Source organism: Mesoplodon bidens, assembly GCF_964165515.1.
Source record: "Mesoplodon bidens genome assembly, chromosome: 4".
NCBI lineage: Eukaryota > Metazoa > Chordata > Mammalia > Artiodactyla > Ziphiidae > Mesoplodon > Mesoplodon bidens.
The window spans coordinates 158,782,123-158,796,405 of NC_138160.1; the positions used below are offsets into that span (position 1 = coordinate 158,782,123).

At 47.7% G+C, this 14,283-nt stretch overlaps 1 long non-coding RNA gene across 3 annotated transcripts in view; it reads right to left on the reverse strand.

The window, feature by feature from the left end:
* Positions 1 to 14,156, reverse strand: part of LOC308615982 — a 142,746-nt gene extending 128,590 nt beyond the window's left edge. For all 3 annotated transcript variants that reach the window (XR_014015676.1, XR_014015677.1, XR_014015678.1), the window contains exon 1: positions 13,069 to 14,156. This is a non-coding gene — a long non-coding RNA (uncharacterized lncRNA). The remainder of the gene's footprint in view (positions 1 to 13,068) is intronic.
* Between the last annotated feature and the right edge of the window lie 127 nt (positions 14,157 to 14,283).

Below are 14,283 nucleotides of genomic sequence, written 5' to 3' on the forward strand. Positions count from 1 at the left end.
CCAGGATTCACTGGGGTGACTCCAAGGTGAGGCTCAGGATGGGTCATGGAGATCTCAATCAGTTCTGAGGAGCCTGGAATGTTCCCTCCGCTCCAACCTCATCACCTGGATCCCAAGAGTCACTCCAGACCCTGGTGACCTTGTGGCAGTGAAAGTCTTCACCAGAGGACCTCACTTCTAAACGTGTGAGGAAAGGGCGGACACCAGCAAGTCACGTCCTGGGAGGCTCTATAATCCTGACAGCCACCTCCGGAGTCCACACAGCAAGGCTCTTCTGTGGTGGCACCGAGACCTCGGCACCCTGTAGCCAGGCTCCGCCTACTCTCTGCTTTCCTGTGTGGTTCTCTTGGCTCTCGAACTCCTGATGCTGCCTTCTCTGTGGTGCCTGGGGAGGACCATCTCCCTTCCCCGTCTGAAGCTGACCTAGGAACCCAGAGAGCTGGGTGTAGCTGAGTGGGAACAGAGGCAGACTCACAACTGCTGCGTTTCCCTCCAACTCGTGAGAGTTGACACCTTTGGGTAACTCTTGGTGCCCTGATTACAGTGAGGCTCCATCTTAGGGAACTGCTCCCTCAGCCATATCCACAGAGTCCCAGGGTGGGTACCCGTCCATGAGATCATATCCCACGGCCCTACCCCCTTGACCACGAAGTATCAGAGCAGAGATCTGAGCCAATCAGATTCTCCCCCTGCAATCAGGAACTTTGGGGAATTTGGAATTACAACAGAGAGATTCCAGCTCACTCTGGGCTGATCTCTGGATGGCAGAGATGCAAAACTCTACAGTTAGGTGAGGCCATCTTTGGCCACGTGGCCCAGAAATGCAGAGAAAGTGGATCCGCAGAGAGAAGCAGAGATGTAAGGCCAAAAGAGATAAGCCCTAACAAGCCATGCTCTCCCTCAGCCTTTGGCCAAGTGTTTTTGCTGCCACAATGCCCTCCTCTCCCTCCCTCTCTAAGATAACTGCACAGGACTCAAGGGTTCCATAATGCTTAACAGTGAAATTCATTGATACGGACGGAATGTTTGTATCTCCCAAAATTCATATGTGGAAACCCTAACCCCTGGTGGAAAGGCTATTTGGAGATGAGACCTTTGGGAGATAATTAGGATAGATGAGGTCATGAGGGTGAAGCATCCCATGATGGGATTAACGCCCTTATAAGAAAAGACCACAGAGTTTACCCTCTTTCTTTCTCTCTCCCCACCATGTGAAAACACAGCAAGAAGATGGCCACCTACAAGCCAGGAAGAGAGCCCTCAGCAGAACCCAGCCAGGCTGGCACCCTGATGATCTCAGACTTCCCAGCCTCCAGATCTCTAAGAGAATAAATATCTGTTGCTTAAGCCGCCCAGTCTATGGTATTTTGTTACAGCAAGCCTTTGCCCTGGCCATTGGCCTTAACTTTCTCATCTAGTGCCACTTTCCCCATCACTCACTAGACCTCGGCCACACTAACCACCTTTCAGTTCTTCGAACAAGTCAACCTTAGTTCCAGCCTCAGGGCCTTGGTTCTTACTCTGCTTCTGGCTGGGAGTAGCCTCCCTCTGTCTTCATACGGTAGGCTTTTTCATGTCATTCAGATTTTTATAGAAATAATCCTTATTCAGAGAAGCCTTCTCAGACCCCCCTCATTGACATAGTCCCTTAGACACTCTATTTTCTCTCTACTTATGTGCAGCATGAGACCAGCTACCTTGCCCATCTTATTCACCACTATATCCCACAAAGCCCAGCCCAGCACCCAGCACAGCAAAGGTGTCCATCGGATATTTGTTGAATAAATGACTGAGACACAAAGAGTCTGGCCTCCACGAGTCCAGACAGAGAGCCAAACTGTGGGGAGTAAAGGGAAAAGGGTGACACTGGCAGAGGGCACCACCATTAGCTTGGTCTGCGTTCAAAAGATTCCCAGTCAGCAAACCAGCTCACGCAAGCCCTCCTAAGGAAACACAGTGCAGAACTCGGGAAATGTAGCCCAGGGCTGGTCAAAAGACAGTCATACTCTAAAATATGCACGACCAGATTTTGTGTACCACGTGTTTTATCTTTGACTGTACTTATGGAAAGATTATTCAAGAACATCGTGAACACACAAAAATAAATCTTTAAAAATATCATTTGGATGACACACACATACGAATGAAAGATTTTTCTCTTCTTACTATAGCATTCCATTAAGGCATTTTGAAAAAGCAACTGTGCTAAGTAACGGCACACGATAACCTGCAAATAAAAATGGACCCAGTTGCTACCCACACAGCTGACCCCAGATGAAACCCACCCCAATCTCACCATCAACCAAGGTAGAAGGAGGGGCAGCTCGCCAACTCTGTTTCCCGTCCTCTGAGGACCTGATAGTGTCCAAAGCAACAGAAGGTCACGGTTCTTACTCACACTTGGATGTGGGTCAGAGAGTGGCCACAGCCACCACTGCCTGCTTCGATCACTGAGGAAAACAATGGCTGTTCAGTGAGTGCCAGGTGCCAAAAGCAAGGCATTTGACACGCTATCTCACGTAATCCTACAACAACCCTATGAAGCACACAGTATTATCCTTGAACTTATGTTGAGCAGACTGAGGCTGCTCAACATAAATTCAAGCCTCAACAGAGAGGCTAAGTAACCTGGCTGAGATCACACAGCTAATCGGCATCAAGGCTGAGACCTGAAGGCCACAGTGCCTAGATCCCTACCTACCCAAGAGCTGTCCCTCACCTCCACACTCCATAGATTAGCTCTCCTTACCCTTCTTCATCTCCACCATCAGTAACTGATGTCCAGGTCCCAACACCTTCCTTTTTTCTGTCCCTCCTAAACACCCAACACCTGCCAGCCTGCAGTGAACTTCACGAGGTTGATGATGATGGACCCAGGCTTCTTGGAGAGCATCCCCTTCTGGTCCGCCTCTCCCTCTCTCTCCCTCTGCCTTATCCCCCAAGGGCTCTTTTCTCATCCATTATCAGCCCTCTTGCTTTAGTTTTGTATGCCTAATTTATCTTGTCACCCACTTCTTTTTGTTTGTTACCTAGCCAAAAAACAAGAAGAGTGGGCTTCCCTGGTGGTGCAGTGGTTAAGAATCGGCCTGCCAATGCAGGGGACATGGGTTCGAGCCCTGGTCCGGGAAGATCCCACATGCCATGGAGCAACTAAGCCCGTGTGCCACAACTACTGAAGCCTGTGCACCTAGAGCCCACAACAAGAGAAGCCGCCACAATGAGAAGCCCGCGCACCGCAACGAAGAGTAACCTCCATTCACTGCAACTAGAGAAAGCCCGCGCACAGCAACGAAGACCCAACGCAGCCAAAAATAAATAAATAAACTTTTTTTAAAAAGATAAAAAACTTAAAAAAAAAACAAGAGTCTAAAAAACATTCTTTGGCTTCCTTTTAGATTGTAATCTTACCTTAGTTCCTGTGCATTTCTTTCTTCTGAGGACTTTCTTTTACTTTTCTCTCTTTTACTTCTTCCTACTTCTTCTGCCTCTCAAGGTTTTAAGGTCTTAAGGAGAAATATATATATATATATATATATTTGTGTGTGTGTGTGTATATATATATATATATATATATGCACATACATGGGCACTGGATTCCTCTGGCCATCAGGCTAAGTTCACTTTGTTCATCATCAAAATGAAAGTGTTTTGGGGCTTCCCTGGTGGCGCAGCAGTTGAGAATCTGCCTGCTAATGCAGGGGACATGGGTTCGAGCCCTGGTCTGGGAGGATCCCACATGCCACGGAGCAACTAGGCCCGTGAGCCGCAACTACTGAGCCTGCGCATCTGGAGCCTGTGCTCCGCAACAAGAGAGGCCACGATAGTGAGAGGCCCGCGCACCACGATGAAGAGTGACCCCTGCTTGCCACAACTAGAGAAAGCCCTCGCACAGAAACGAAGAGCCAACACAGCAAAAATAAATAAATTAATTTTAAAAAAAAGAAAAAGCGAAATTGTCATATAATTACCATTATCTGGTAAAATAAAACATATCAGGTCTTTAAAAAAAAATGAAAGTGTTTTGCAACATGATCTATAATACTTAGTATTCACTGGTGGGGCTGGCAAAGTGGGTTCTGACTTCAGAACAATAATAAAATACAAAGATCTGGCAATCTGAATACCCAAGTTCAAATCTGGACTTGACCCTTCCAGCTGTATGTGCCTTGGACAAGAATCTCTGGCCTTGAGGTTTTCATCTGTAAAATGGGAATAATAATTCTACTCCCTCCCAAGGCTGTAGAGAGGTTTAAAAAAGCCGTGTATATGAAAGCACTTTCAACCTAGAAATAATTTCAGCATAAAGCAGTATGGAATCAGGGCCTTGGCCGAACTCTGAAATGCCACAAGAAAGGGGAGGATGCTGTTGAATTGTGCATTGGATATCGCACCTGGGTGGCCCACTAACTCTTTACATCCACGACCTTTTCCCCAAACGGGGTTTCCTCTCTGGAAGTCCCAGTTCTGCTAATGGAACCAGGAGGCATTTCATCATTCAATAACCACACACACACACTTAATCTGCTGTGAGTCAGGGACTGCAGTGGGTGCTAGGGATTGGACATTGAACTTGCCAAACAACATCCTCTCCTTCAGGGCCCTTATAATCCATTTTGGATGGGAGAAACAGTAAGACAACAAACAATGAAAATAAATAAATAAACAAGATAATAACTGATCAAGGCCCCTGATTTGCAGGAACAGCCTGCATGAAGGCCCTAAGGCAGGAAAGAGGTTGGCTTATTTGTAGTGTAGAAAAAAGGTGCTGGAAGGGAATGAGTGAGGGAGTGGTTCCCCTGAGGTCTGCAAAATCAGCAGGGCCAGATCTTACAGGGCCTTCCGGTCCGTGGTCAGGGGTGTGGACTGGATTCTAAGGAGGCCTCTGGAGTGATGGAGTGATAGGACTGGGTTGAGGGTTTATTTTTGTTGGTTGCTTGGCTTGGTTGTTTTTTTAATCAGTCTGGCCGCAGTGCAGAGAATTAGGATTGGAGAGAGTGTTGGTGAGCGAAAGTGGAAGCAAGAGAGCAGATAGTCAGCTCCACGGTAGGACGAGACAGAGATGACTGAGGCTTGGATGGTGGAAATGGAGAGAAGCGAACAGAATCGACAGGTATTTTGGAGTCAGAAACAACACAAATTGGTGATGAGTTACATACAGAGGTGTGAAGGGAAGGAGAAAATGGCTCATTTTCATATCAAAGAGGACTCCTGGGTTTTGTTTTTTGTTTTTTTTTGCTAGAGCAACCAGAAAACCAGTGATAGCACTGATTGAGATGGGGGTGGGAGATGGAAGAGAAGTGGAAGAGCACGGGGCAGGTGAAGGGGGAACTGGTAAAAGAGAGGTAGAAGAGAGGCTTAGGGACTTCCCTAGCGGTCCAGTGGTTAAGAGTCTGTGCTTGCAATGCAGGGGGCATGGATTCAATCCCTGGTTCAGTATCCTTGGTTGGAGAACATGTAAGATCTCATACGCCACGTGGTGTGGCCAAAAAAAAAACAAAAAAGAGAGAAAGGCTTAAACTTCCATCATTTTCCCCACCTACCCCTCAAGTGCAAAAGTTGGTTATCTTGCCAGTTTGTCCCCCACAAGCTTGTAAAAGTCGCCTCTACCTTCGCATCTCCAATTTGCCATGTGACTTCTCAATGTGTTTCCCCCCCTGGAGGTCTCCTCCTCCAAACCATCTCTGCACCCTCACTAGCCCCACAACCTCAGGACTTTCTGGAATGGGGAGTAACGCACTTGCCTTTATTGTTTAAGACTTCTGCATTGGGTTTTCTGTTACTTGCAGATGAAGACAGGCACACCAGGCCCTCGGGATCAAATCCCAGTCAACGTTCAGCCAAGAGTCCTCTCCTCCAAAGCACCATCCCCATCCTTCCCTGCCACCCCAGACCACCCAGGTGTCCATCCTGCTTGCTCTCACTCACTCCTCTGGGCCTCTATGCATGTTGGTCCAGCTGCCTGGGATGCTTTTTCTCCCTGTTTCCACCTTCTAAATGCCTCCTAACCATTCTCTTAACCATTCTTCAGTTCCTGTTTTTTAAGCGAATGTAAAAACTAAAAATTTTTCATCTTTGACACCTTTCATGAGGTGTCAACCATTGAGGGGTCAGTGGTTGAGGGCAACCATTCTCTTAGCTCCCAGAGTACCCTGCCCTCATCTCCATCATAACGCCAACCACACAGTGCTGTAAAAATTATTATTTCCTCCTCTCTAAGTTTGTACTGCTGTAAGGGCAGTGCCTGGGTTTATCTCTTCCTTGCTGTCCAGTATGCAACACGGGGTCTAACACACAGACACACACAAGAGTTGACTGAATGACTGAATGTCAAAGTGGGTTAGTGCTCTAGACCGAACACGTCTGTGTCCTCCCCAAATTCATATGTTGAAAGCCTAACCCCCAATGTGATGGTATTTGGAGGTAGGGGTCTTTGGGAAGTAAGTAGGGTTAGATAGGTTATGAGGGTCAGACCCTCATGATGGGATTAATATCCTTATAAAAAGAGGAGTAGATATGAGATGGATCTCTCTCTCTCTCTCAATATCTCTCTCTCCCCCTCTCTCCCTCTCTTTATGCATAATTCAAGGAAGTAGGCCCCCACTAAGAACCCAATCACGCTCTCACCCTGATCTCAGGCTTCCAGCCTCCAGAACTATGAAAAAGAAATATTTGTGGGAATTCCCCGGTGGTCCAGTGGTTAGGACTCTGCACTTTCACTGCCGAGGACAAGGGTTCAATCCCTGGTCAGGGAACTAAGACCTCGCAAGCCGTGCAGTGCAGCCAAGAAAAACAGAAAGAAAGAAATGTTTGTTATTTAAGCCACCCAGTCAATGCTACTCTGTGACAGAAGCCCCGGCAGACTAAGACAAGTAGGTTCTAAAGTCTTCAAACAAAGTAAAAATCTTGAATGGTCAAAATTAATCTTAAAAATCCTGCCTACCACACATAAAACACAGTATCCATGTTTTTATTATACATAATTCTTATCCCCACTGAATTTTGAGAAGTACTGAGTTCCACTAAAGGGGAGAATAAACAGAGAGGTTATATGACAATGTCTCTCATTCAAAGCACCCCGCTGTAAAACAGTCATCAATCCTTAACAGGGAGTTTTAAGGAAGATGGGGTGGGGGAACAGCTTCTTCACTGGCTCCTTCTACACTGGCTCCTGCTTGCCTGAAGGAGTTTACTTGATTTTTGTTTTAATAATCTCGTCTGTAACCTCAGCCCCCAGTACAGCAGGAAAAAGTTGTCATCATCGTTTGGTCCAATGAAGCCTTTTTATTTTTCTGAGTAATTTACAGAAATAATAATAAAGGGACAGTTTTTAAATTTTTATTACAAAATTGAATAATTTAAACATAGCAGGGACTTCCCTGGTGGTCTACTGGTTAAGACTCCATGCTCCCAATGCAGGGGGCCCGGGTTCGATCCCTGGTCAGGGACCTAGATCCCGGACGCCACAACAAAGATTCCGCACACAGCAAAGACGATCCTGCGTGCTGCAACTAAGACCAGGCGCAGCCAAAATAAATAAATATTTCAAAAATAAGTAAATAAACATAGCAAATTTTCATTCCCTATTTTCCTGACTTTGAAGGTATATAAACTCAAAATGAGCAACATTCTCTACATGCAACTAACTATTCATCAGCTGTCAAACATGAACCAGGGGCAGATCCATCTCACAAATACTAATTCCAGATTTCAAGTAAATCTCTAATAAGTTCTAATTTATTGTTATTTCTGGTTCTTCTTGCACTTGCATCATAAAACTAGTACTTTTCAAACCTTTGATGGGTTGTAATTTTCCTAAAGAGAAGACTGTCATCTTCTTAACTCCGTAATTGCAAAGCATTTTCATTCTTACATTTATAAACACTAGTAAGAATATTCTTTGGATCACCTTTGTAAACACACCTGACTTCATCATTTGTCCCTTTCAAACTGTATCAAGGAAACTTTGCTAAACAAACACCACGAAAGGTACAACAAGATTGGCCTCCCCTTCTTTGAGCAAAACAGGATAGTCCAGGTTCTTGTTGCAAAATATTGGGTGATGAAATCATTCTTGTTGAATGACTAACTGGATGAGAATACCATATTTTTTGTCCTCAAAAATATATTGTTTATTGATCGATTCTGGAGTGTGAGAAAACTGATCCAGATTGCTGTATGGCAAAACGCAAGAGTCTGAGACTTTGCTTACAGAGTGAATTTTACTGTTAACATCAGAGTCAACATCGCTGCTGTCCTTTCTGATTTGTCTAACTACTGTAAAACATTTTCCTTTGTCAATTTTCTTCTCTTTACCATTTTGTGCAGGCAATGAAAAATTCTGTATTCTCCATGGCATGCAATGAAAGTGATAATAAAACTACAAAGATGATGTCCTCGGGGCTTCCCTGGTGGTGCAGTGGTTAAGAATCCTCCTGCCAATGCAGGGAACACGGGTTCGAGCCCTGGTCTGGGAAGATCCCACATGCCGTGGAGCAACTAAGCCCATATGCCACAACTACTGAGCCCACATGCCACAACTACTGAAGCCCGTGCGCCTAGACCCTGTGCTCCACAACAAGAGAAGCCACCGCCATGAGAAGCCCGTGCAACACAACGAAGAGTAGCCCCTGCTCGCCGCAACTAGAGAAAGCCCGTGCACAGCAACGAAGACCCAACACAGCCAAAAATAAAAATAAATAAAATAAATAAATTTATTTTTTAAAAAAGATGGTGTCCTCTATCCTCTTTTATACCTTCTTGAAAGATGATGTAATACTCTAAGCAATGTAATAAGGAAACTGAAGGGTGATGCAATCGTGATGATTTACTTCACTGTTGCATCAACCTTCTGGATGGTGATTCCATCATTCTTCCATTTTCTTACTATTTTAGTATTTTTAGCATAATTGACAATAATTGATGGGTAATGATGAAATAATTCCTAGGATGATAAAATGGAAATCATTTCAAGATATAAGAAAAATCAGATCACTAAGATCCCGTGAAGTCTTAGATTTATAAATGGCTCCAATGGTCCCATATGTTATATTCAAGATAGAATGAGTTTTAGTCTGTTCTTGTTAAAAAGTAAATGTTCTCTTTGATCTTTGAAAATTTTCCTTTCAAAAGAACCAAAGTCGGGCTTCCCTGGTGGCGCAGTGGTTGAGAGTCCGCCTGCCGATGCAGGGGACACGGGTTCGTGCCCCGGTCCGGGAAGATCCCACATGCCGTGGAGCGGCTAGGCCCGTGAGCCATGGCTGCTGAGCCTGCGCGTCCGGAGCCTGTGCTCCGCAACGGGAGAGGCCACAGCAGTGAGAGGCCCGCGTACTGCAAAAAAAAAAAAAAAAAAAAAAAAAGAACCAAAGTCATGATATATAAAACTTTACAAACAGTTGGAACTGCTCAGAAAAAAAAAAACTCAAAAACTAAAATTGGGTCCCATGGACCCGGATGGTATACTGATGGTTAAATCACATTAATAGATTTGGTCATTTCGTGAAAATTTTCAAAATCTGACTCCCTGGTAAACTGTCCCACAAAAAGATCCTTCCTTTACCCATAGTTCTCGGACAAAACCCAGTCAGAGAGAAAGCTCCATAGTATTCCAAGACCATGGATGCTCACCTCTGGGCTCCACCAGCACTCCCCATGGAGATCAGGCTGCTCCTGGCCTGGGACGTTTTCTTCTAGAGCCTGTCTCCACACACAGTGAGGAAGCAAAAATCAGGACCCGAGGAAAACGGAGACGACTTCTGGAACACTCTGCAGGCTTCAGAGCAAGGCACTAACAAAACTCAGACCACAATCAGACACCGAAGTTTACTGCTTTACATTCTTTCCAGTAAATGGATTTATTGTGAGGAGACAGTGGCCCTATTCTCTTGGGGTTTTTAAAAATTCTTTTTCATCTTTTGTGTTTCCAGTCAGTCCATGACTATGGTTTGACTGTTAATCTACAACAAAGAGGAAATGTCCAGTTCACAAAAGTGGTGTATTCCAAACCTTTGGAAGTTGGTTGTTTCGCGAACTCAGAATATTTTCTTCTTAAATAAACAATATTATAAATGATGGTGAGGTTTCCAGACCAGCCCCACAAAAGCCCTCTTAACTCATAATGTTGTTGAGGCCCTGGACTTTTACGGTGAAAATTAGTAGAGAGCAATTTTGTTGTAGTACCAATAAACAAACTCAAATATAGAAGATATAGTCTCCTTTCTCCTGAATTCTATTTAATGAAACAACTGGTTTAATGAAAGGAGATAAAGGGAAAGACAGAGAATTTTAGGGAGAGACCTCTACTTATAAGAATTTTGGAGCCTTATAGCAGCATTCTATTGTTATTTTGTCTGTCCAGTTTCACTTGGATCCCTTTTTTTCATTTTCCCTCATAGAGGCATGACACAAAGGAGCCATGATGAGGGTAGATTTGGGGCTCATAGCAAAGGATGGGGGAGGAAAACCAAAAAGTTTGAAAGAGATTTTCTTGATGGGGCGATTAAAGCACGTCGTTGCAAGGGGGAGATTGCCTAAATCGGTATTAACTGATTTGCTAAGGAAATTGAGGAGAAGGGGTGGAAGACCCAGTATTAGTGCCCTAGGCCCTTGAGCCAGGAAGAGAGAGAGGAGGAGAGTCCACTATTTGGTCAGACAGTTCCCTCTCTAACCATAAGGTGGTGCCATCAGCCCAGAGAGTCGGCCCCAAGGGGGCGTGGCTTGCAGGAGGAAGAGCTCTCCACGAGGAAGCCACGTTTTCCACTCTGGCTTTGGAACTCAGAAAGCCTGGACCAGACACCAAGTATCAACCTATGCGATATTGCCTCATCATCCAACAACTTCCCATCCTCCAAGAACACCTTTCTAGGCACAGCAACCCACATCAAGATTCCAACTAATTACTTCCCATTCCTCTCATCCATATCTCCCTTCACAGGGTCAGCACTGGGCCCCTGACCTTTTCCTAACTCCAAAAGAGAATCTAGTCTAAGAGCATCCTGGAGTTTCATCCTTAAATGCCATCAGGATGTGAAAACAAGATCTCTGGTGAGCACAGATTTGTCACAAAGGCCCCACAACAAGGCCCCAGATGCCCTTGCCAGCTTTATCTTCCACTTGAATACCAAACTGGGCAACCCCTATTCCCGACACAAAACGCACCACATCTCCTCCGTTCATTTACCCCTGCTGGTCCTCCCTCCTGTGATACCCTCTGTTCCTTTTCTACTTGTCAGTATCCTCTCTCCTTTCAAAGACTAACCCGAATTAACCTACTTATTGTTTGGATTTAACTGGTGGAGTTAGAGAGGAAAACTTGGGTTCCACGCATTAACCACAGACGCCCCAGGATGTCACGAGGTGAGCCTGCCTCATCCCTTCCACTGCCAGTTGGGTCTTAAACTGAGGAGGAGGGTCTGTCCAGCCAAGACTCCCTGCTGAGCCTCAGGGCAATACCAGCTGGACTGTCCTTGCATCTCCCAAGTCTCAATTCCCATCTAGAGAGACACCAAAGCTGCAAGCACAATGCGTGGCCCAGTATCTAGTCTCATTCCATGTTTCCTTTATAATAATAATAATGATAATTACTATCATTATTACTGCCCCTTCCCCACTCCCGACTGTCACCAGCCGCAGTCTGCCAAACCAGGCCTGAGTTACAGAGCGAGAGAAGGAACGAGGGGAGATCACAACACAGTCACCAGCCTGAGCTCCCTCCCCACTTCCACCCCAGGCCTGTGGCCTAGACTGGTAATCCCAGGAAACTGCCTCCTGCCGAATTCTGCCTCCTGCAGATTCTGCAGAATTTTCTCAGCCCTGATGGGATGGACTGGGATGGGCATTCTTCTCTGGATGTTTGGCCCTGGCCAAGTGGCCTGAAGATAAAACTTTTAAGAACTGGTATCTGTAACTTGCAACACCTCAAATACAGCTAACTACTTTCCTTTTAGTTCTAAAGGGACAGGTGGCTCAGGTAGGAGACAAGAATGTCCCCTGTGAGACTGGAGCAAAAAGCCCCAAGATGAATTTTTCCATTATGCAAGTCCTCTGAGGGCAGCCCCAGGGCCTCATGGAGGCAAAAGGCCATGCCCCAGCTCTGGGAGGCAGGAGCCCAGAGACCTCCATCTGCCTGGCCCCTGATCCAGGTGGCCGAGAAGACTCAGAGAGTCTGCATCCAACAAAGGTCGGCTTGCTCCCACCCAGTGGACCTCTCCTATTTCTGTGGCTCAAAGAACCAAGAGACCAGATGCCCTTTTTAATGCCAATATTGCTCATGTTCTCACCTACAAAAAAAGGCTCTCCAAGGAAAGAAAGCCTACCCAGGAAATTCAGAGGCTTATGGAGTTCGTGGGAGGCCAGACTGCTGCCGTTTTTTTTGTTATGTTTTGTCTTTTCAGGATCTACAGGAGACGGTGTTTCATAAACTAATAAAGGAAGTTAACTACGCAAACAAAAGCAGGGTGGGAAATGCGAACCACCTATTTTAATGTACTTGTACCCCACCTCCTTCCCCCAAACCTCTGAGGCTGCAAGAAGTAATTGTTATTGGAATCATGGGCATGAGTGGTCAGTTTCTTGCCACTGCTGCAGACTCGGACCTTCAAAGTGACCATTTCCTTGGGCTCTGAAATCGGGTGGGGATGGTGGACAGCAGGTCCCAGGCGCTGCAACCCCGGGGAGAGCCCACCCGAAGGCGCCTTCCCCACCCCCCCCTTTCATTCCTCCCACCTCAAGGCCACTGGATGCGCTGGACAGCCGCGGCCAGAGGCTCCCACCCTGCCCCCACCCCCCTTCCTAACGCCCTCGCGCATCCGGAACCCTGGGAAGGGAGCTTTGGAAGCCGAACGGCGGCCGGAGGATGACCCGGCCCCAGCGTCTCCGCACCCCCTCCCCCAACAGTGTCACATGGCTGCCCCAACGAGGCTCGCAGTGCGCCCCGCCGCGGAGACCCTGGGCCGCGTCGCCACGGGCAGTGGGTGATGAAACCTCCCCAGCGAATTACCGCAGAGGGCAGGGAGCAGAGCGGGGCCCGGGCCGGGGCCGGCGCGGGGGGTGGGAGCTGGTACCCGGGCTCACCTGTTCTCCAGGAGGAGGATGGAGACGGCGGGGGAGGGGCGAGGGCGCGTCAACCCGGGGTGAGTGGCGCGGCGCTCGCGTCCCCGCCCTCCCCCAGCCCTGCAAGCCCCCAGAGCAGCGCCGTCGGACTGACGGTGCCCGGAGCAGTTCCTGTCCCCAGCCCAGGCGCCGGGGAGACGTGAGCGTGCACACGTACACACACAGCGGGGGAAGAGGCGCTCCGAGCGGCGCCCAACTTTCTCCCTGCTTCCGCAGGCCGGGGGAGAAAGCGGTCGGGGGCAATCCAGCCCCGGCCGTGCTTGGGGAGGGAGCTCGAACAAGAAAAAGAGACGGAGAGAATTCTCTCGGGTTTTGTTTTTAGGGTTTGGGGAGAATTTTCTGACCTTTTCCATCCGATGAATGAAGAGTAAAGGGAACCAGAATGGGGTGGCGAGTAGCGCTTTGAGAAAATGGAAGAGTATGTTTGGAGACGCGTAAAGTTGCCTTTCAAGCTCCAGCCTCTGGAGCACGCGATGCTCCTCGGCGGGCTGACTCAGGGCTTCCTGGGCCTCCCAGCCCCCCGCCTGGAAATGATGCCGGTCCAGTCAGTCACCTGGATCCCTGCAGCCCAGCCCGGAATCCGTCTGGACCGAGGGAGGGGCGAGAATCTGGCACCAAGGCCCACCAAAGAGGGGCGAAAAGAGGAAGATGGGGCAGTCGCGCAGGCTAAGTCCTATATCTAGTGCTCTGATCCTATCTTAAATAGTTTGAGGGATTTTTTTTTTTAATGCAAAGCGTCACAACGCCAGGAATTCCCATGTGTGCCCAGTTTGGCCCCAGCATCACTGTATCCAGGAAACTTCTCCAATCCTCGGGGCTGGGAATCTCAAGTGAATTCCAACAGGCAGAAAGAGGAAACTTTCCCAGCCCGATGCGGGTGTGATTTCGAGTCAGGAGCCCGGGCGGACGCTGTCCCAGCGCAAACTGTCCCCTCTCGCCCTTCTTTAGCTGCAACCGGAGCTGGAATTCGCTTTTATTTTTTTAAGTCCGTTCGGCCATTGCCCTCGAGCACCCGCACACGCGCATGCATCTCCGGCCGCGCTCTCACACACTCACACACGCACGCAAACGCGTGGCCGCCGCCAGGTCTGCAACTTTGTCAGGCGCTCCCAGCGGCGCTCGGCTTCCTCCCGTAGTAGTTGGGCACAGGCCACGCCTCCCGACCGTGTTGTCAAA